Below are 23,867 nucleotides of genomic sequence, written 5' to 3'. Positions count from 1 at the left end.
TCTTTCTTTCCACTAAGCACGTCCCCTTTGTGTATGTCTAGGAGATCTTCCTTCACCATTATTGCTGGAGCTCTGATTGCTGCTGGCCAATGCTGTGTGAGGAGCTGGACCTTGGCCTGCAGGACACCTGGGAGTCAGCCCTGACCCCCAGTCAGTGCAGGGAACAGTGAGAGCAGGGCCCAGTCCTGGTGTTCAGGCTTGGATAAAGAATCTTCCTGTAAGGCTGCAGAACTGCCTGGGTGAAGGGATGGGGATAACAGAAGGCAGAATGAGAGATTCTGCTGCACCTGGGGAGAACAGAGAGTCCAGAGAGGCAGGAGGATTGTCTGAGATTTAGTGCAGACTGAGGGGAAGTGCTCTGTCCCTCTCTCCTGTTCCAGCTGCCCTGCACTTGCACCTTTCTGAAATCCACTCCTGTGTTACCCTGGACAGCCAGGAGACACTGCTGAGAGCAGAGGGATCCCTGGCACACAAAGTGGCTCCTGCCTTTCCCAGAGTCAGGAGAGTGGGCTCATTGCCAGCCTCCCAGGCTGCCCTGCCCAGAGCTGCCCGGGCACAGGGAGCTGGGACACCCCATTGCGGTGCTCAGCCTGCACAGGAGGAGCCCAAGGGCTGGGCCTGGCCCTGCAGCTGGAACTACCATTGCAGAGAGCCCCTCAGCAATGGCAGCAGCACCTGGGCAAGGCAAGGAGAGAGAGAGAGCTGGGCCTGAGGAAAAGCCTTTCCCTGGCCAGCCCTGGCCAGCCCCTGCCAGGCAGCAGCAGGGCAGGACAGTGGCCCTCAGGCCCTGGTCAGCAGGGAATGGGCACATGGCCGCAGAGATGCCCTTCATCTCTGGGCCTGCTGTGCTGGCCCAGGAGGGACTGAAGGCCCCGAGCCCCCGGGCTGAGGGCTGTGCTGGCTGCGAGGGGACACAAGAGCTGTGCTGCTCAGGGCAATGTGTGCCCTGCAGGGCAGGCGCAGCAGGTGCCACATCTGCCCTGCAGCAGGGCTTCCCTCAGCACTGCCTCTCTCCCTCCCTGCCCACGGCTCTGCTGCTGGAGCTGTCCCAGCCCCAGCTGCTCCTGTGGGCCCGGGCTCCTTCCCTGCCAGAGCTGCCAGAGCCCAGCCCAGCCCCTGGGCCAGCCGTGCCCTGCAGCTGCTGCGCCCTGCAGGGATTAAAGAACAGCTCCCCCAGCCTGGGCACCATGGAAAGGTGATGCTGCATGGATCTGGAGGCTGGGCAGGTGCAGGCACTTGCTGAGGTGCCCAGGAATCCTCAGGGTGATGGTTGAAGAGTCTCAGCCCCTGCTCTACCCTGCACAGTTAATCTTCTATTGCCATCAAGCTGAGCCAGGGAAAAGTGGGAGCACAGATTCAGGAAAGCAGAGACCCAAGCAGGAAACTCCTGCCCTGAATGAGCTCATGAAAAGTCACCCTGGGCATGAGCTGGAGCTCTGGGCACCCCTGGCTGAAGCCCCAGCTTCATCCCCAGCAGCTGTCCCTGGCAGCAGGAGCTGTCCTGCCCTGTCCTTCTGACGGTGCCCAGGGCAGCCCCACTCTGCAGCACATCCTCCCCTAAAGCAGAAACAGCAGCAGAGCATCCTTACAGTCACATCAGTCCTGTCCTGGGTCAGCTTCAGGAGATCCCTCCAGGAGCACAGGGGACATTGCCCTGCACCCACACACTCACCATGCACAGGGCTGTGAAGAGCTTTCCCCAAGTGAAGTCTCAGCTCAATGTCTTCCCAATCCGGATTGCCTTCAGCCTGTCTCTGCCTGTCTCCTGTCCCCTCAGTGCCTGCAGGCAGAGCCCTCAGCCCTGCTGGGCTGGGAGAGGAGCTGGTCCTGGGAAGAGCTGTTCCTTTAAAGCTCAGCAGCACAGACACAGCACAAGGACATTAATGAGCCTCTTGGGGATTTGGTGTTGTTTACATCAGCCCAGTCCCTGAGAGAGTGCTCAAAAAACTTCTCAAGAACTCAAATTTAAAATGAAACTCTGAAGTTTCTTGAAGTTTTAATGAGTCCCACAGATGGACATGAATGAGAAACTGTCCCCAGGTTCCAGTTAGGGCAGAACACTGGAGGCAGTGATGACAGCTGGGGACAAACAAGGCCAAGGTGTCTCTTGTGCTGAGCAAAGCTGGATATGTTTGAGGAATGCAAAGGGCCTACCCTGAGCCCCAGCCCCTGACCAGGCCGATGCTGTCCCTCCCTCCTTTCTCAGGGCTCTTGCCGGGATGGGCACTGGCATGTGGGGATGTGCAATGGCAAGGGCAGGAGCATGGGGCGGCCCCTGCCAGGCTGCTGAACAGGGACAAGGAGGCAATGAGGCCCCAGGCCTGCAAGGGTCACTTGTCTCCTGCTCCTGCCTCAGGCCCAGGCCCAGCAGCCATGGCCAAAGTGCTGCCCAAGTTGGCTCTGGCAGGGCTGTCTTGCAGCTGCTGCACATGCCTGTGCCCTGTGCAGCCCAGGCTGTCCCACGGTGTCCCTGCCCTGCGCCTCTGTCCCTGCAGGCTGTCGGCATCCCCCGGCTGCCCCACCTGGCTGGCCCCTTCCTTTGCTGACAGCTCTGCCTCCTGCCTGCCTCTGCCTGCCCACACAAAGCCTGGGGCTGGCCCAGGCCCCTTCTGGGAGATGTGTTGCACCACAGCCCTGCCCTGGGATAGAAACTCCATTGTCTTTGTTCTGAATCTGGGCCTCCCCAGGTGCCCTTGGCATTAATTTGGGCTTTTTCTGGCTTTTCTCTACTATGTCAAAAGGCTTCACCATCTCTGACACCACCCTTCAGTCCCTCCCAGGGTTCTCCTCTGCTGTCCTCAGTCCCCACCTGTTGGGAATTTATCTGACTAGACACTGGAAAAGTACAAGGCCGTGGCTAATTCCAAGTCCTGCAACTGCAAGATAGCGTGTCCTTGGGCCTAGTTGGGTATGATAACGAGTGGACAGAGAGACGTGGGAAATAGAGAATGTAGGCCGAAAGGAATGAGGGAGAGGTGATGGTATAGTTTAACCAATAGATCGCTTGGCTTACAGAATATTCATGAGATCATTACTTGCTGTATAAGTGTCTGATGCTCTCTTCAATAAACGGAACTTGCTGTTGACTCATATTGAGTGTCCGAGTTTTCCCTGCACCCGACAAATGGCTCATCCCCGAAAAAGGCCTCGTTCTGCGACAATTCTTCATTTATCAGCCCAATTTTCCCTTTTTTGTGTCCAAATTCCCTTTTTTCCCCACAAAAATTTCCATTTTTTGGACCCAAATTTTCCTTTTTTTCAGCAGAAATTCCCTTTTTTTTACCCAATTTAACTTTTTTGTTGCTCAAATTCCCCTTTTTGAGCCCAAACTTTCCCTTTTTGGCCCCAAATTCCCCTTTTTTCCCCAAAATTTCCTTTTTTTGGTTCAAATTCTTTTTTCCTGGACCCAAATTTCCCATTTTGGGGGCACAAATTTTCCTTTTTTCAGCCCAAATTCTCATTTTTTGGACCCAAATTTTCCCTTTTTTCAGCCCAAATTCCCCTTTTTGTTGCTCAAATTCCCTTTTTTGGGCAAAATTTCAATTTTTTAGTCCCAAAATCCCATTTTTGGGTCCAAACTTCCCATCTGAGCACCTAAATTCCCATTTTTGGCCACAATTTTTCCTCTTTTCACCCAAATTCCCTTTTTAGGTCCAAATTTCTCCTTTTTGTTGCTCAAATTCCCTTTTTTGAAGCAAATTCTCCTTTTTTCAACCGAAATTCTCCTTTTAGGACCCAAATTTCCCTTTTAGGACAAAATTTCCCATTTTTGGACCCAAATTTTCCCTTTTTGGGCACAAATTTCCATTTTCTTCGTCCAAATTCCACTTTTTTGGTCGAAATTCTCCATTTTTGGAAACAAATTCTCCTTTTTGACCCAAACTTTCCCTTCCTGGACCCAAATTCCCTTTTTTTGTCCCAAATTCTCCTTTTTGGACGCAAATTTTCCCTTTTTCAGCCCAAATTCCCATTTTTTTGACCTAATTTCCCCTTGTTGTTGCCAAATTCCCTTTTTTGTGCACAAATTTCCATTTTTTAGTCCCAAATTCTCCTCTTTGGACCCAAATTTCCTCTTTTTTGGTCCAAATTCTTTTTTCCTGGACCCAAATTCCCATTTTTGGCTCCAAACCTCCCCTGAGTGCCCAAATTCCAATTTTTGGGCACAAATTCCCATTGTAGACCAAAATTCTCCTTTTTCAACCCAAACTTTCCCTTTCTGGTCCCAAATTCCTCTTTTTTTCCACCCGGTACTTCCGCTCTTGTCCAGGACTACATTTCCCATCATCCCCTTCACTCACTTCCGCTGCAAACCCCACCCACTTACCCTTTGTAGTCCTCGCTTTCTGGACTACATTTCCCATCACCCCCTTTGCCAACTTCCGCTATAAACCCCGCCCACATCTCCTTTAATACTGAGGCGACTTCTGGTTCTGTTTCCCACCACCGCCGCCATGTTCCTGCAGTGCTACGAGAACGAGCGCGGGGAGCGCGTTTATACCCTCAACGTACCGGTCAGATTTTGAGGATGTTTTTGCAAATTTTGGGCAATTTTGGGTGATTTTGGGGAGGGTTCTGAGGGGATCCGGGGGGTTTGGGTGCCTTGGGAGCGGTATGGGAGCGATGAGGGAGAGGTTGGGTGGGCTGAGGGGGGAATTGGGACAGGAGTTGTTATGAACAAAAATTCGGTTAATATTTTTTTGTGAGAAAAAAGTTACCACTACTGCTGGGCTGCTGCCTTTGGTATGGTAATTACGGGTCGTTGTCGTTAATGGTTGGTTTTGTATTAGTAAACGCCCTGGCTGGGGCCAGGTAATGGTCCTTTGCTGAGACAGTGAAGGGTGGGGACCTTCCCGAACAGTGAGGAGAAGAGACCTGGAGGATGGGGGGGTTATGCAAAGTGACTCCAGGACCAGCACGCTTTGTGGGACCCCCGACTCCAAACCCACGGAGAAAACCCCAAAAACAACGAGCCAAATAAGAGTTGAGAGACTGCAGTGATGTCTGGATGTGAGGAGCGGAGCGCTAGGCCTGCAGAGATGCTGGAAAGCTTCATTGTTCCTCACCCTGTCTTCGAGAGCTCCCGGGCCAGGTCTGGCAGGAAGCGAGACCCAGACCGAAGCAGGAACATCTGGCGGGGAATACCACGCCCTAAAGGCTCCCACGAGGACTGGATCCCCCAGCTCTGCCCCTAGTGGACAGAGCTGCGCATATCCTCCTCCTCTGAGTCACCCTGGGAGATGATGGGATGCTGCAGACCCGTTGAGCTGCCCAATCCTGAGCTGATCACTTTTAATAAAGGCATTAAAAAGGAGAAGAAGTCTCCTGGCCCTGTTTATTTCAGCTGGGGGTGCTCGTCCGGGATAGCCACGCTGCAAGAGGATTCAGGACTGGCCATCTTGGATATTCAGAGGACAGCTGGCTACCAGGACCAGAGAGATCGGCTCAGGACAGCGACGCAGAGGAGCACCGGAGCACCAGACTGGTGAGAAATCTGGTGGCGGAAGTGGGAGACGTGCGCATGTGTGTGTGAGTGAGACGTGGGCCGGCAGCCGGACCCTCAACCTGAGAGTGGACCCCTTAGTACCGCATTTCCTGACTCCTGCGAAGGGGCAGGCCGGAAACAGGGGGAAGCGAGTGGACTTAGTGTGAGTGAGTCTCCCAAGGGGGAATAAAGGGCCCCCCCCTTCGGGCGTGCGAAGGGAATTTGTGTTTGAGTGGCATGCACCCAAAGTAAGTCCTGACAGAGGGAGGTCAGGCACATTTGTAAGTCTCGAGAAGGATCTGAGTAAGATTTGTCAGTCCCGAGAAGGATTGGGGTGGTTCACAAGCCCTGCAGGCAAAGTAAGTCCTGACAAAGGAGTCAGGCACAAACCCCAGCGAAGGAGGCTGTGGTTTGCTTTTAAGTCCTGATACGGTGAAGCCTAAAAATTGGCGAGTTAGGCAAACTAAAAATCAGGCAGTTGTTTTTCCTGACTGAGGGAGTCAGGCACGACCCGGATTCTTAGGCTGAGGCTTTGTGTGTTCAAGTCCCGATAGATGTAAGACCTGACGTTGGGAAGTTGAGCAATCAAGAGATTGGGCAGTTGTTTCAGTATAAAGTCCTGAGCATCAGGCAGAAATTTAAAGTTCAGTGGAGGAGGCTGAAGCTCGTCAAACAAGGTTTTTTTTAAATTCCCGGTCAGTAGAGGCACCTTTGGGACTTTTTATTGAGACCTGAAAAATGGGAGGTTGTAATAGTAAAAAGACCGGCAAGAGACTGAGGGATATACCTCCCAGTAGTCCCTTAGGAGAACTGTTAGTAAAATGGGATTCTATAGAGGCCACGGAGGGATTAGATAAAGTGAAAATGATCCATTATTGTATGGAAGTGTGGCCAGAATTAGAGGTGCAAGGAGGATGGCCTTGGTGTGGGACAAAGGATAAGTGGATGTGCCAACAATTAAATAATTATCTGACAGCTCGAGGCGATACTGATCCTGAGCAATTATTGTATGTGGCTTGCTGGGTAAAGAGCACTGTTGAGGATGAAGGGGTGTGAATTTGTAAGGTACAGAGGAAGAAAGAGGGGAATGAAGGAGGGGATGATAGAACTAGTAAAAGATGGGACCCCCTGGATTATTTGCCTCCTTCTGCCCCTCCACCTTATAATCCTCTTCTTCAAGCACCTCAAATGGCAGGTCTGGTTCCTCCCCCGGCTGCCATCTCACTACCACCTGCTCAAATTCCTCCTTCTACCTCTTCCGCTTCCGCTATGATAAACTCAGTATCTCCTCCAGTTCCTTCTGCATCACCACAAGCGCCTACTCCACCTGCTGTATTCTCTACCCCTTCTCCACCTCCGCTGAATATTCACTCAGGCTCTTCTCCCCCTCCTATTGCTGTCCCTTTACCTCCTCCTAGTTGGGACACAAATGCCTCCTCGCCTGAGATGAACAGCTATCAGCAAATACACCTGCTGATGGGCAGAAAGTTCAGGGTAACCCAGATATTCCACAAAGTAGTTTGGCATCTGAAGATGGGCCATACTGTAGCACCAGATCCAAGACCTCCAAGGCGGAGAGACTCTTTCCCCTCAGAGAGGTTCCTATGGGAGGAGTAGCGGGAGGTGTTGGCTTTGTGAATGCTCCCCTAACTGCTTCTGAGGTGAGAGGATTCAAGAAAGAGTTGGGGCATTTAGTGGAGGACCCAGTGGGCATAGCCAACCAAGTGGATCAATTTCTAGGTCCAAATATCTACACTTGGGGGGAGATGAATTCCGTCCTGAGTATATTATTTTCCCCAGAAGAGGTCCAGATGATTAGGGCGGCTGGCATAAGAATATGGGAGAAAGATAACAGTCCAGGACCCCAGGTGCCATCAGGTGAACAGAAATTGCCACTAACGGAACCCAGCTGGAACCCTAACCAGGAGGAGGGGAGGAAGGCCATGAGGGAATATAGGTCTTTGATAATACGGGGGATCAAAGAGTCAGTTCCCAAAGGAACTAACACCCAATTGGCATTTGAGGGTGCACAAGAGAAGGATGAAGCTCCTGCTGCCTGGCTTAATCGCCTACGGCGGAACTTCCAGTTGTACTCTAGAATAGACCCAGACACCCCAGAAGGTCAAACACTGTTAAAAGCCCAATTTGTTACCAAATCTTGGCCTGATATAAGGAGAAAACTGGAAAAGATGGAAGATTGGCAAGAGAAGGACATAAATGAATTGTTAAAAGAGGCATTGAAGGTGTATTTAAGGAGGGAGGAAGAAAAAGCAAAGGCCAAGGCTAAGGTAATGGTTGCTGTAGCTAGAGAAAGTGCAGGGTGGGTGGGTCCACCACCAGGAGGAGGCAAGAATAGGCCAGTACTGTCAGGTGCAAGAGGGATGGAGACACCTCAAGGCCCTTTGAGAGAGCGACATTGCTATTACTGTGGAGAGCCAGGACATGTCAGGAGGTTTTGTAGAAAGCTTAGTCTCGATGCGGCAATAGCCAGGGAAAAAGATAATTTAGGGAAGATCCTTACAGGTGACGATTAGTAGGTCAGGGGCTTTACACTATAGGGGACCCGATGCGACATCTTGAAGAGCCCTTGGTAAACTTTGAAGTGGGACCCCTAAATGAAGAATTTGAATTTTTGAATAGATACAGGAGCAGATAAGTCCTGTCTCAACAAAGTACTAAGTAGTATAGTATAGTGAAAAAAACATCTGAAGTTAGACAAAAAAACCAGCTAGGTAGAAAGGATATCCAGTAGCACCAAAACTGGCCAGTAATACTTAACTTGTAATAAGTGATGTGAAAGTAAAAGGTACCTTATTGTTGTCTTGTTCTGTGTGTGAGAGTGGGTCACAAGCAAAGTCAGCCTCAACTTCCCGGGCAGGTGGGAAGGGGGCAGTGGAAGTGTGTGTGTGACCTGCAATACCAGGATACTGTTCCCCAGGCAGGTGGGGGCTGTGACTGCAGTGTGTGTGTGTGACCTGCAAACCAGACTAGTGCTCCCCAGATGTGTGAGGGAGCTGTAGCTGTAAGAGCGTGAGTGACAAGCAGACAGCCTCACAGTTGAATGTGCACCAGAGGCAACCAGAGTCAGGGCCCTTCCAAGAGGCCCAGGGATACTGAGACCTGTGGGCCATCCCCAAGGTGAGGGGGGGGCTACAGGGACCTGTGATTTTCTAGCCATAATGATCCAGTTTGTGTCTTGAGGGTGTGAAGGAGTGGGTGATAGGGAATGAGAAATAAGAGTGTGAATATAGACGAGGTGTAAGGGGTTGAAAGAAGTATTTAAGCTCTAAGTGAAAGTAAGAAACAGAAGCAAGAGATAAATAAGATCTTGAAAAATATAACAGAAAACCAGTGAATTAAATACACAGAAAAAATAGGGGAATAAAAATACTTTGGGGTTAAGTTAGCTGAGAAATACAACTCCTTGCAAAATACAGAGTATGTAGAAGTTGATGAGAGAAACATGCAAGCTATGGAAAAAGAGAAATTAACCAATAGCACTAGACAGAGAAACTGAGTTTTGATAAAATCATTGAATAGCAGACCATTACTGCCTGTGTTTGAAAGCCCGTTTCAGGTACTCTTCATTACTAATTCCACTGTGCAGACCAAAAGAAAAAGGTTGGACTCGCATCACTCTCACCCCCTGGCATTGGACCAGGATTCAACATCAGGTTTTTTTCCCTCTGGCATTCTGGCATTGGACTGGACTGCACCCCGTTCTCCCTCTGGCATTGGACCAGACTGCACCCCCATTCTCCCTCTGGCATTGGACCGGACTGCACCCCTTTCTCCTTCTGGCATTGGGCCAGACTCCCAGTTTTTCCCTCTGGCATTGGGCCAGAGTCCACACCACTCTCACCTCCGGGCACTGGATAAGGATTCATCTGCTTCACAAGTTAATTCACCTGAGTATACTGTGACTTAAAGTTGACTCTCAGAAGGAAGAGTCAAAAAGACTGAACTGGGTGGGAAAAAAATTGGCATCAAGAGTTCTAATATTGCTTAAAATGTTTCAAAACGGTTATGTGTAAACTATATTAGGAAAAAGTTTAAGACTGTAAATAAGTAATTCTGGTTAAGTTCCTTAATTTAATTTCTAAAGACTCCAGGTTAATCCTCTACAGAACACTCCCCTGGGAGGGGAAACCAAAGTTAGTAGGGAACAGACCAAGAGAGGTTTAACCAGAGAAGCAGGTAGAAGGGTCTCTAAAGAGCTTAGAAGCTTTTCCTCAGTAAAATTCCCCAAGAGGCAAGGCCGGGTGGGCAGACTGTGCAAGATGACCCATACCGGACTCTTGGGAAGGGTAGTAATGATGGCTCTGATTGCTGGTGGTGCTCAGGGGAGCCCAGCTGAGCGGCGCAGTGAATGCTACCAATCCCTCTATGAGGAGGAAGTGAGCTCCTTGTCGAGAGTCCACATCAGTTCTAACCCTGATTGTGTTAACCCCTCCCAATTGGTCCTTTATCAGAAAAATAAGAGAGTGTATTAGATAGCATACAATACTGCCACTTTTAGGCAGCCACTCCTAGGAGAGTGTACTATAGGGGAAGCCTGGTTGTGCTTTGAATGTGATGCTGCTGAAACAAGCTCAGCAGATCTAGTAAAAAGCAAAGAAATAGTGAAAATGGTAAGAAAAATTGTTTGTTACAAGTATTTATATGAGTGTACTGGAAAGAAGATAAACTCCTTTTGGAACACATTTCAGGGGAGCCCAAAACCCCTAGGTTTGACCTCGTCTGGCAACTGCATTGCTAGAGTGATAAAACCAATTTTCTTATTACCCAAAGAAACTGGATCAAGTTTGGGAGTTCCTATATATAATGATTTGAGAGAAAATAAACAGAACCGGGAAAGTGAAATAGAAATTGAGAAAATCCAAAATTGTAAAAGCCAAATTCAGATCCCAATATCTATGTTAAATAAAGTAATCTGCCTCCAGGCAGTATTAAGAATAAAGAATTCAATTATTAGAAACATTTCAAATGAAATAAAAAGATTAGCATGTGTAAATAATCGAGATCAAACTCCTACACTTGATCCCAGTGGGTGGGGGAACCTGGAGATTTTCAAAAAAGATGTATGGGAAAAGGTAGTTTTTCTCGGTGTGTGTATACTTAGAGGATTGCTTTTTTTACTATGCTTATTTATCTGTTTCAGTAGAATAGTACTTGCCGTGCAGACCAACCTAAAGAAACCAAGGAAAGTAACAAGGTTAAGTAACCATGATTACCAAAGTGCACAAGAGATTTATAGTAGATTCAAAACAAAAATTGTGAGTTGATGCGAGCTTAGAATTTAAGCTCGATCAAAGAAAAAGAGGGGGGACTGTTATGAACAAAATTCGGGTAATATTTTTTTTGTGAGAAAAAGTTACAAAAAAGGCAGCCAGACCACTGTAGCTGCCTTTAGTTCTTCGTGTTTTGTTATTGTAATCACGAGTCATTGAGGCTAATCGCTCCTTTTGTATTAGCAGAGCCTTGCCCGAGGCTAAGGTGTTCTTTTCCCAGAAGGATGAAGAGACCTGAGAAGGTGAGGGGGGCTATGCAAAGTGACTCCAAGACCACAATGCAGCATGGGTCCCCCGCTGTATGGAGAAACCCCTAAAACAACGAGCTAAATAAGAGTTGAGAGACTAGAGTGATGTCTGGACGTGAGGAGCCGAGTGCTGGGCCTGCAGAGATGCGGAACACCTTCGGAGCCTCTCTCCCTGACCATGGGAGTAGCCCCTGGGGATGAAGGCCTGCTAAGACAGCCGGCAGAAGTAGAAACACCTGGCGGGGAATACCACACCCTAAAAGGCTCCCACGAGGACTGGATTCCCCCAGCTCTGCTCCTAGTGGACAGAGCTGTGCATATCCTCCTCCTCTGAGTCACCTTGGGAGAGACGACGGATGCTGCAGACCCATCGAGCCGCCCAATCCTGAGCTGATCACTTTTAATAAAGGCATTAAAAAGGAGAAGAAGTCTCCTGGCCATGCTTATTTCATCCCCTCTTTCTTTTTGATCGAGTTTAAGCCCACATCAATTTGTAATTTCTGTTTCGTGGACATAAAACTTCCGTAATTTCTGATACTGATAATAAACTCTTTTAGCTGTTTTATGTTCTCCTTCTTGTCTTTCAATCATCATTTTTTTGGTTTTGGCTTGAGCAGTTGTTTCTGAAACCTCTGTACTAGCTTGAATTGTAGATGATATTGTTATGAATAAAAATTCGGTTAATATTTTTTTTGTGAGAAAAAGTTACAAAAAGGCAGCCAGATCACTGGCCCTGCCGAAGTTCTGCGTGTTTTGTTATTGTAATCACAGGTCGTTGAGGCTAATCGCTCCTTTTGTATGAGCAGAGCCTTGCCCAAGGCTAAGTTGTACCTTTCCCAGAATAGTGAAGACACCTGAGAAGGTGAGGGGGGTTATGCAAAGTGACTCCAGGACCAGCATGCTTTGTGGGACCCCGACCCAAACCCACGGAGAAAACCCCAAAAGCAATGAGCCAAATAAGAGTTGAGAGACTGCAGTGATGTCTGGATGTGAGGAGCGGAGTTCTGGGCCTGCAGAAATGCTGGAAAGCTTCATTGTTCCTCACCCTGTCTTTGAGAGCTCCCGGGCCAGGTCTGGGAGGAAGCGAGGCTCGGACCGAAGCAGGAACATCTGACGGGGATATCACGCCCTAAGGGCTCCTACGAGAACTGGATCCCCCAGCTCTGCCCCTAGTGGACAAAGCTGCGCATATCCTCCTCCTCTGAGTCGTCCTGGGAGAGATGGTGGGAGACTGCAGCCCTGCCGAGCCGCCCAATCCTGAGCTGATCACTTTTAATAAAGGCATTAAAAAGGAGAAGAAGTCTCCTGGCCATGTTTATTTCAATATAATCTTAATTAAACATGGGAGTAGGCAAGGTAAGACTATTAAATTTATTAATGCCGCCACTACTATAAAGATTACTTTCTTCCACCATTTCCCTTTAAAAGACCAAAAGTCATCCCACCAACTGGTGCCTATTAGGGGAGTCCACTCCTGATTTCCCACATAGGCTATTTTTCGTATTTCTGTTGAGATGTTTCTTATTACCTCACTTCTATCATCGATTTTCAGGCAGCACTCTGAATGAACATATCCCTCTTTCATTGGCTACTAAGTAATCAACTGCAAGTTGAATTTGGTAGATGACAGTTCTAGTTTGGGCCAATTGGTAATTAATATGGTCAAGGACAAGTGATGTTCTGTTGGGCACTACTTCTAGTACTGCCTGGAGTCGAATGATCCTACTGAGCATGTAAATTGGAGTACGATATCCCCAGGATCCATCCTGGGCCCAGGTTGCAGGTCCATATGTGTTTAATTATCTCTTCTGCTGTCCAGATTGTTCCCTTCCAGGTTTGTTTTCCCCCCAGGTCAATTATATTCCTTTTTTTCCAGTTAGTGTTTCTCAAACTGTCATACAATGGAACCCCTAAACTTGACCCTGATTCCTTTGGCAATAGAAAGAAAGCAGGTTTGATGACACCTATAGTGCAGCTTCCCATCCAGTCTCCTGGAAGAGTAGTATAGGCTGTGTTGCCACAAATCCAAAATAGATGATCGGGGGCTTTCCAAAAGATGTCTCGGACTTCCCAAGGGTATTCTCAATATTTACAGATTTGTCTTATTCCCCAAAAGGGGTTTACCCCTTTTTCTGCACATTTGTGCAGCCTATAGTCTTCAGGATAAATGCACCTCTTTTCCTTTTTCCCAGTGGACCATTATTGATTTGGCTCTTGGGGAATCCATCTAGCATTTAAGTCTTCAATCTTTAGATACCTCTTGCTTGCCATCTTTCCCACTGGGGTATTATATCTCTTCCCTGCCCTTATTATGCATTCTTCTCCAATTACTTTAGATTTTAAGTCCCATTGTTCTTTCCTTCTTTGTCCTAAAATGTGAGGTTTCTGTCCTGATTGTTCCCACCTTAGAATTTCTGACGGTCCTAAACTAATTCCCTCCCATGGCCAAATTTCTGTCATTTTAGTACTCCCACAGACCCAGCAGTTGGTTAGATTTAGTTCCTTACTAATTCTTTCAACTAGGTCTAGGAATAGATCCTTCCCTAAGGGCATTTCTATTTCATCCTTTTTGGTGGTTACTGTTAATTGTTTTTCCTTTATTAGATCTTTCAGTCCTTCCTGCTTACTTTCATGCTCAAAACAAAACCAAGTTTTTCCTACAGGGCATTCTCCAAGTAAGCGTTGCCTAAATGAGGCAATGCTTCTCGCAATCCAATAGACTTTCCCATCCACTTGACAGGTAAATAACTGGGAGTAGTTAAAAAATAAGGATTTACATTGGTGTGAAGCCTTATCAGTGACCCAAGGTTCTCCCCATCGTGTAGGGGGTGATAGTACATGGATTTTCCTTACTCCCCATACTTTCCATAAACAGGAATAACACCAGTCCTCCCAAGAGTCCAGTATGAACCATTGCCATGATCTCACCCGGCCCTGCCTGTTAGGATTGGGGAACTTTCTCCCTTCTCTTTCCTCCCACTGTCTATCAATTTAATAGCTCCTGAGGAATGTTCTGTAGGAGAGTAGGTTTGAAACCCCCAGGGTTTTCCTTGGAGAAAAATAGATTATTAGAACTCTATTGAACCTTTTGAACTTAACTGTCATACTAACATTTAATTCTTATAACTCTTCAGCTTGTAACCTTGAACAGTTTAAAAGAGATGGAGGAACCCATTCTCTATATTCAAGATAATATATGAAATCTTTACACCAAACAGTAAACAAAATGTTCACTCTAATCTCTAATCCAATAATAGTATAATATACTCCAAAACAAATGAAGGCTCCAACACAAACTAAAAATTCTACATTCAAAAGTCAACAACAATAACAATAAATAATAATGACTTGAATAAAAAGTATAACAATTTTAATATATTAGTCTCTTTTGCTTCTATCAGTCTTTCTAAGCAACCTTTGGTCTCTTTCTAAAGGTGACTTTGAGATTGTCCGAGTTCAGGATTGCAACCCACGTGAAAGGGTCTGTAGCTGGTGCTGTTGGATCAAGTCTGCTGTTTGGCGGGGGGTGGTACCGGTCCTTTGACTGGAGTGATGTGAGTCCAGCCTCTTTGTCGTGTCCTTCCTGCAGTGTGCGTCATGAGTAATACCTGGAAGGATCCTTCAAATTTTGGAGTTAATGGCGTATTGCTCCATGACTTCGCTAGTACCCAATCTCCCGGACTTATTTGGTGCACATCTGTATCAAGGGGGGAAGTTTGGGGAAGATTTCCTCTTTTTCTCAGACTCTCTAGGGTCTTTCTAATGGTTTCTATTTACTTTCAGGTAGCGGTTTCCCCTTCTAAATAGTCGCCACTAGTATATGGAGTCATTAAAAATGGGAGTGCAAACATCATTTCATAGGGCGGAACCCCTATATCTGATCAGGGTCCTGTCCTGATCCTTAAAAGGGCAAGGGGTAGACATTTGAGCCAGTTCATCTACATTTCTGCAATTAATTTTGTTAATATATTTGTGAGGGTTTTATTCATTCTTTCTACCCTCCCAGAGCTCTGGGGATGCCATGGGGTATGTAATCTCCGTTTTATTCCTAAAGCCTCAATTATTTTATGTAATGCTTGTGCGATAAAGCGTGGTCCCCTATCTGAATCAATATTGTTCACCAACCCGTATCGGGGATTGATGTTAGAATTCTAAGATAATCTTGGCTACTATTTCCACTTTTCCAGTCTCTTTTCTAGTTGGAAAGGCTTCTACCCAATGAGTGAGGTGGTCAACTATTACCAATAAGTGTTTGCAACTCTGTACAGAGGGCATTTCAGTAAAGTCTGAGTGTTTTGGTATAGTCTTTGGGGTAATTCTCTTCCCCCTCGTATGGTCCTCCTCATCACTTTTTGATTTAGTTTTTGGCAAATTAACCATCCCTCAGTTACTGCTTTTGCTGCCTCATGTATTCCGATACATAAGTTTTCTCTTAAGTAGTGATCACATAACCCTTGGACTCCCCAAATTGGTTAATTCATGTATCTCTGTTAACATTTTCTGGGCTAGGGCTTTATTTAAAAGTTTACGCCCATCTGGTGTCAACCACTCCCCTTGGTTCCCCCGATGCATTTTTAATTCTTTTATTGCTTTTAGTTCTTTCTCACTGAATACTAGTTTTCCTTTCCTTTCTTCGCCTAACACTTTGTTTAACCTGAGCAATTTCACTGGCTCCCCTGGGTCTAATGCTGCCTCCTTAGCCGCTTGGTCAGCTAACTGATTCCCTTTTTCCTCGATGGTATCCCCTTGCTGATGTCCCTTAACATGTACCACTGCGATCTCTGCAGGTTTAGGTAGAGATTCTAATATTGATCTTATCAGTTCTGTGTGCACTAAGTTTTTTTCCTTTGGAGTTCAGATACCCACATTCCTCCCAAATCTTTCCAAATGTATGAATGATTCCAAAGGCATACTGTGAGTCAGTGTAAATTGTCCCTTGGCCCCCTTCCAATAAGTCAAGTCCCCTCTTTAAGGCATAGATTTCACAACACTGAGCTGACCAATTAGAAGGCAGTTTGCCCTTCTCGGTAAATCTCATGTCTTCCTTTTCTGTAGTTTCAATTATTGCATATCCAGACATCCTTTTTCCCTCCACTACTCTCGAAGAACCATCAGTAAATAATTTTATTCCATAAGGTAGAGGTATCTTTTCTAGATCTTCCCTAACTTTTGTCTGAAAGTCCACTAGTTCCAAGCAGTTATGCTCTAGTTCTAATAATGGCTCTCCAGAGAGAAACTGCACTGGATTTAGAGTTTTAGAGGTTTCCAGCTCTAGGTTATCAGTATCTATTAAGATTATTTCATATTTTAATACTCTGGAGTCAATAAGCCACTTCTGGGCTCTTTGGCCTTAAAATTGTTTTTAGATCATGTGGTGTATGGATTCTTATTTTACATCGCAGGGTCAGTTTTTGAGTCTCTTCAATTAAGGTGGTTGCTGCAGCAACTGCTTGAATACAGGTGGGCCACCTCCTAGCTACTGGGTCTAGCAGTTTGGAGATGTAAGCTATTGGTTTCTTACACCCTCCCCACTCTTGGGCTACCACCCCATATGCAATTCCTTTTTCGGTATTTACAAATAGGTCAAATTCTTTTTCCAGATTGGGTAAACTTAGGACAGGTGCTGAGGTTTGTTTATCTTTCAAATTATTTAGTTTTTTGTCATCCTCATTTCTCCATTCTATGGGGTCAGCGTTTACTAATTTGTCATATAAAAATTTTACACTTTGGGTATATTGGTCTAACCATAACTTACAGTACCCAAAAAAGCCTAATAGTTTTCTGACATCTCTCTTAGTTTGTGGTGCTGGTATGGATAGTATGCCTGAAATTCTTTCAGGACTTAATTTCTTATATCCTTTCCCAATTATGTGTCCCAGATAAGTAACTTCCGCTTCCACAAATGGCAATTTATTCTGAGATACTTTTAAACCCTTTGCTCTTAGGAAATTTAAAAGGTGTATACTTGTTACCCTGACATTATTCCGTTCCTCTCCAGATATTAATAAGTCATCTACGTATTGTAGAATTTGTACTTCGCTCTCAGGGTTGAATTGTTCTAAAAGCCTTTCTAAGGCCTGCCCGGAGAGATCTGGGGACTCGGTAAATCCTTGGGGTAGGCACGTCCACCTTAATTGTTGTTTCCTCCTCTTCTCTGGATGTTCCCACTCAAACACGAAACAATCCCTACATTCCTCAGCAAGAGGACATGCCCAAAATGCATCTTTTAAATCTATAATAGTAAACGAGGCATTCTCCCTTGGGATCTGACTGAAGAGGGTGTAGGGATTTGGGACCACTGGATGCCTGGTTATAGTTCTCTTATTTTTCTTTCTTAAGTTTTGGACAAATTGGCATTTTCCACCTGCCTTCTTGATTCCTAAAATAGGGGTGTTGTGGGGAGACATACACGGCTCCAGGATACCTTCCTCTAATAGCTGCTCAATCACAGGGGTCAGTCCCTTTTTTCCCTCAATAGACCTTGGGTATTGCTTTACTTGAACGGGAGGAATTCCTTTTTGCATTTCAATTCTTATTGGTGGGATGTCTAGATAGCCCCTCTTTCCTTCTCCTGCCCAAACCTCTGGGTTTATCTGCTCTGTATCTCCTCATGTCAATTTCATGATCTGGACTATCATTCTCCCATCCTTTGGGATAATCCCCACTCCTAATGAGACTTGTAGGTCCCTTCCTAGTAAATTACTTTCTAGATTAGGTAAATAGATCAAGTCAGCCGCACACTGCCTTCTGTTTCCTTTAATTTCCACGTTTTCAGCTATGGAGGCTCTAAATGGTTTTCCCTCTGCTCCCATCACCTCACAGACCTTTCTCCCAGTCGTCACTCTTGTGGGTAATTCCTTTATACTTGATCTATCTGCTCCGGTATCAACTAAAAATTCAAATTCCTCACTTTGGGGACCGACTTCAAAGTTAACCAGAGGCTCTTCTTGATGGTACATTGGGTCCCCTAGCATGTAAAGCCCCTGACACCCCTTGTTGTCATCCCTCAGGAGTCTCTCAAGAGCCTCTTGTTCTTTTACCATTGCCTCATCCAAAGAGAGTTTATTGCAATCCCTTCTTATGTGTCCTATCTCTCCACAATAATAACGTTTCCTGTCACTCAGTGGTGCCCCTGGTCTCTTGTTTGTATCCACCCATGGAGGTAGTATAGGTTTATCTTTGGGTGTTTCAAAGGAGGACTTTCGTCCATTTTCACTTATTCTCAATAGTTGTCCCTGCTGATCTCTGGTTACCCCTATCATTTCCCTGGCTACAGCTACCATGATTCTAGCTTTAGCTTTAGTTTTCTCTTCTTCTCTCCTTAAATATATCCTTAAAGCTTCCTTTAACAGTTCATTTATTCCCTTCTCCTGCCAGTCATCCATTTTCTCTAATTTTCTCCATATGTCCAGCCACGATTTTGTAACAAATTGCACTTTTAGAAGTACTTGGCCTTCAGAGCTATCAGGATCTCTATTGGAATATAATTGGAAGTTCCTCTTTAATCTCTTAAGCCAAGTAGCTGGGGTTTCATCCTTTTCTTGCATGTTATCAAAAGCTAGTTTTGTGTTATTACTTCAGGGAACTGATTTCTTTATTCCTCTAACCATTAGGGACCTATACTCTTCCATGTTCCTTCTATCTTTCTCTTCATTAGGGTCCCACTCAGGGTCCTGTAAGGGGAATTTCTGGTCACTGGGATCTCCTGAATGATTTTCTCACTCCCAGATCCGCATTCCTGCGGCCCTGATCATCCTCACTTCTTCAGCGCTGAACAAAATTTTTAAAATAGAGTTCAGCTCTCCCCAGGTGTAAATGTTAAGGCCTAGAAATAGATTTACTTGGTTCGATATACCTACTGGATCCTCCACTAACTTCCCTAACTCTTTTTCAAAGCCTCGAATTTCAGTGGCTGTTAATGGGGCATCAACAAACCCAAGTCCCCCACGTATCCCACCCAAGGGGACTTCTCTAAGAGGAAAAAGCTTCTCCACTTTAGATGTTTTAGATCTTGTGTTACAGTAAGGTCCCTCCGTGATGTTACCCTTCTGGGAAGAAACAGGAGGAGTGGGGCTAGTTGAGTCTAACTGGGTTAGAGATGGAGGTGCTCACCTCCCAGTTAGGAGGGAGTAATGGTATAGCAGTAGGTAAGGGGAAAGAGACTGAACCTGTAGAAAGGGACACTGGAGGTGGGGCTGGAGAAACAATTGAAAAGGCTGAGGGGGAGACTGGAGAAATAACTGGGTTAGAGGGAGGTGGGACAGTAGTGTTTGGAGCAGGTAAGGGAGTTGTGGTTAGGTAGGAGTAATAACCATAGGAGTGTTAATCGGAGGTGGTAATGGGATCGGAGCAGCTGCTGATTCTGGGGATGGAGAGGCCAGAGGTAAAACTGGGGGATCTGGGAGAGGAGCCTGGGGCCTTGCCAGGTAAATAGAGGGGGAATGGAGGAGGAGGTAAGTAATCAAGGGGGTTGCACTTAACACTAACCTCTTCTCTCCCCTCATTATTTTCCTTCCGTTTTTGTAGTTTACAGATTTTTATACAGTGCTGGTGGTATGCCTCTGCGAACATGCAGCATATGTTAACTGCTGAAGATTGGGACTCTCTTGGGTTTTCAGGTGTTGGTTTAATTGGGAACACATCCATGGATCTCTTGTCCCATATCATGGCCACTCCCCCTGCAGGTTTAACTTAGGCCAGACTTCGATACAATAGTGAATAATTTTAATTTTTTCTAAGCCTTTCGTGGCCTCCTGAATTTTGGGAATTCTGTCCATCCCTGCCCCAAAGACCAAAAGAGATGTTAGAAAATTATTAGGTTTGTTTGAGTATTGCAGATTATGGCTTGATCAGTATTAAATCACTAAAAGCGTTAAATTTCCATATGAAAAATTGATAGACTCAGAGCCTGTAACCTGGGCCTCAAATGACGAGGAACAGCTTCGGAATCTGAAAACTAAATTGTCCTCTGCCCCTGTACTGAGCCTACCAGACCTTTAAAAGATTTTTGACCTATTGGTAAACGTGGAAGAGGGGATAGCTTGCGGAGTCCTTACAAAGGACTGGGGAGGATGCAGGAAGCCAGTCACATCTCTCTCCAAGTTACCAGATCCAGTAGCCAGAGGGTGGCCAGCCTGTGTGCAAGTGATAGAGGCCACAGCCACCCCAATAGAAGACACACAGAAACTAACCTGAAAGGTGTTGCCTTCTGATGCAAGGCAAGGCGACCTGGTTCTGAGGAAACGGCACGGCGACCCACTGCCCAGGGTCGCTCGGGCCAAAGACGCATGCAGACACCAATATGGTGGACGGTCCAAAGGCCTTTATTGCCCCGTTTCTTGGGGTTTTATAATCTGGGAGGTTTTTCTCTACGTCAGGGGGTCTTACCTTACTGTGATTGGTTAATAAGGAGTGGAAAGTTACTAGTGTTAGGGTGGTCTACATTCTTGGGTGGTCCCTTATCACTAGGCGTTAGGGGGAGAAGAATCCTGCTGCTTTCCATGACATCGCGAGATCTTCCGAACGCCTGTCCCTATCTACCACATCTCCCCCCCCCTTTTTCACAAATGAACGAGGTAGTCATATACATAGGTACTGAGATGAGGCATGAGGTTGTTGACAAAGAAAGGGGTTTGGTAAACCTGGGTAAGTTTTTTGCCGGGCAAGTTTAGAAGATCTTGTGACTGGCAGTGTTCCCTGGTCGAATTCACAGCAGTTGCTGCCAGCCTATGAACAGGATGTTGGCCCGTTCTAGGCGGGTCTGAACGAATGAGACTAGCTTGTTCAGCAGGCATGGTCCGAAGGTGACAGCTAAAAGTAGCATTGCCAATGGACCTATTAGGGTAGAAATTAGGGTGGTTAGCCATGGTGATCGATTGAACCAGGACTCGAACCAACCCTGTTGGGCTTCCCTGTCTTTCTGTCTCTGAGCCAGTCTGTTTCGGATTTCTGCCATGGAGTCTCTCACGACTCCCATGTGGTCTGCATAGAAGCAGCACTCCTCCTTCAAGGCGGCACACAGGCCCCCTTGCTGCATGAACAGGAGGTCTAGTCCTCGTCTGTTCTGCAAGACTACTTCTGAGAGTGAGGAGACTGACTTCTCTAGAAAGAAGATGGATTTCTCGATCCTTTGCAGGTCCTCGTCAATTGTTGCCTGCAGCTGTGACAGTCCTTGGTGCTGTGTCACTAAGGCTGAGACTCCTGTGGTCGTCTCGGCTGCTCCCAGGCCGAGCAGCATTGCGATAGTTATACCTGTTATTATTTCTCTTTTGTGGAGCCGGCTGGGTTCCTCAAAAAGGTGATACACTTCTTCATCTGCGTGGTACAGGACCCTAGGAACAATCAGAACTTGGACACAAAAGTCGTTAGAGTCATCGAATTTGGCAAGGAACACACACGGACTCACTCCAGATCGCTGGCAAACTCACATCCCAGATGCGGATGGGACTACCCACTTATTGTTTTTCCTGTTGGGTTTGACAACTTTGGTGCAGACGTTGCCTTTCCGCCTAGCTAGGGTTGCATTGCCAAAGCATCTGCCCCGGCCTGTGACTTGACTCAGGGTGATTCCTTTGTGGGGGGTGTCCCATCTACATTGGTTGGGTGCATCTGCTGTGGAGTAACTGAAGGGAGCGTTTAAAGTGACTCCTTCGTAAAAGGGAGGCTTGACATCGTAACAAAGCAAGCAGGATTCGGTTAGGTTAGGGTTAAATTCGTTCAGGGATAGGAATGTAGCTTCTAACATACGAAGGATTGGGTCTGAGTCTGACTCGGCTGAACGGCCTATCTGAAAGGCTTCCGCATGGCCGGTCGGGATATCAGCGACCCTTGTGGGCAAGGCTTTGGGGTGGGTCGCGTTTCTCCCTTTCGGCACGCTTTTAATCACTTTGTTGGGTCCGACTGCTCGGGGTGGTGAAGGTTGGAGCCTAATAATTCGCACATTCACCCTCTCTTTTGACCCTTGAAGGACTACTGTCCACGTTTTGCCTATGGCCCAGCTAGGGTGATCTGGCTGCAAAACTGTCATGTTGTAGTCTGTGCATTTCCGAAATTTGGGGATTTTATGACGGTTTCGATAAAAGTTTCCGTGGAGGAAGATGGGTGTTTTGCAACTGGTGGGTGCCCAGGTGAACTGTAAGAATTTGTCAGGCTCTTGTGGATCCCACCCAGGCCCTGACGGTCTGGCATCTGTGACAATGGTTTTGCAGCCCCAGTGCCCACAATGTCGCCACCCTGGGTGATTGCAGTAGCTTTTCCCAGGGTTTGAAGCTGGGCACCAGCAGGATAGGTACATGTGTGTGGCGTGTGGGGAATAGGGGTGTACCTTTGGCTGTCCTGGAAACAGGTCGGTGATGCGGAACACGAAGAATGAGGCATTCGGTGGGGTGATTTCTTTGAGCACTTTGTCACTACTAAGGTGTCGCATGACCCACCTGAATGGCCGATGGGGGTAGTGATTTGGGCTGGCTTGCCCTCTGGCGACAAGCCCCAACAGCAAAATCACACAGAAACACCTTTGATGCTTGGGTCCCACCCGTGCGGGTCTCTCGGGCGCTGCCTGGCGGCTTGGTGGTCTGTCACTTTCCTCTGGAATGGGGATGTACGCATCACGAGGACGTCCCACGAGCATGTCCGGTAAACAGAAACTCGCAACTCTCATCAGTCTCATTCCGCTCATTGTGAAGGTCGGGCTTGATTGACTTAAGTGGACACCACCTGATTTTGCCGTCCTTTTTGATAGCTGCGTACCCTCGCCCCGTGAGCATCAGCTTGTTTCTGATCACCACCTGTGGGCCCTCCTCTAGCGTTCGGGTGGCCCAGTGCTTTTGAACGGGACTGTTTGTTTCATCTCCCCTAGGGAATTGATTCAGTGTTAGCAAAGCGGTTGCCAGTATACGCGCCTGATCTCCTGGGGGAATGGAATTGGCAAAGCCCTCTGCTTTCGCCAACACTTCTAGCTTGGTTTTCAGGGTCTGATTTGCTCCCTCAACTATGGCCTGCCCGGTACTGTTATACAGGATACCTTGCACTAATGTGATGCCCCATTTGTAGGCGAATTCTTGTGCTGGTTTGGAGGTGAAATTGGAACCATTGTCCATTTTTATCTGCTTGGGAATACCGAGCCAAGCCATGGCTGTCAGCCAGCACTGGATTGTGACCTTGGAGTTTGTTTTGGGGTGCTGTGTGGCTATGATCGTTCCACTATAAGTGTCTACTGTCACTGCAAGCCATGCTCGGGGCTTCAGCAGTTGACACCAGGTGAAGTCCAACTGCCAGATCTCTGAAGGCTTGAGACCTCTCAGGTTGACCCCGCAGGTCCATAGGGGTGACTTCTGGCAATGAGGGCAAGTGGCTACCACGTTTCACGTCCGCTGTTGGGATTCCACATCTCTTGGCCAGTGCTTTGGCTCCGATGTGGAGCAACTCGTGCAGTTGACGAGCTCTTTGCAACGTCCATACGCCTTTTGCTGCGGCGTCCGCTTTGTCATTTCCAATCTGGAAGTAACCTTTGTCTGGGTCATGGCTGTTGATGTGGATGACTGACATGGTGCCCTGTCGCGAGGAGAGTGCTTCTTCCAGCATTAGGGCTGCTGCAGATGTTGACACTCCTGGTCCTGCCATGGCTAGGCAAAGCCTTGCCATGAATATAGAGTCCATTACTATGTTGAGGTGTTCTTCTTGGAAGAGTCCGCACGCCAAAACCACTGCTGCTGCCTCCAGTTGTTGCACTGACAGTGTGGAGTCACACACTTTGACGCAATGCCATTGCTCTCCTGCCTGCCACACTGCCGTTGCAGTTGAGGTCGTGGAGGAAGCGTCTGTGAAGACCGTTGGTCCTGGCTGCGG

The sequence above is a fragment of the Melozone crissalis genome, unplaced genomic scaffold (assembly GCF_028551555.1).
Source record: "Melozone crissalis strain CALT ecotype California unplaced genomic scaffold, PUWL_Pcris_2 ptg000231l_1, whole genome shotgun sequence".
Lineage (NCBI taxonomy): Eukaryota > Metazoa > Chordata > Aves > Passeriformes > Passerellidae > Melozone > Melozone crissalis.
Note: the sequence above shows the minus strand (reverse complement) of the source record.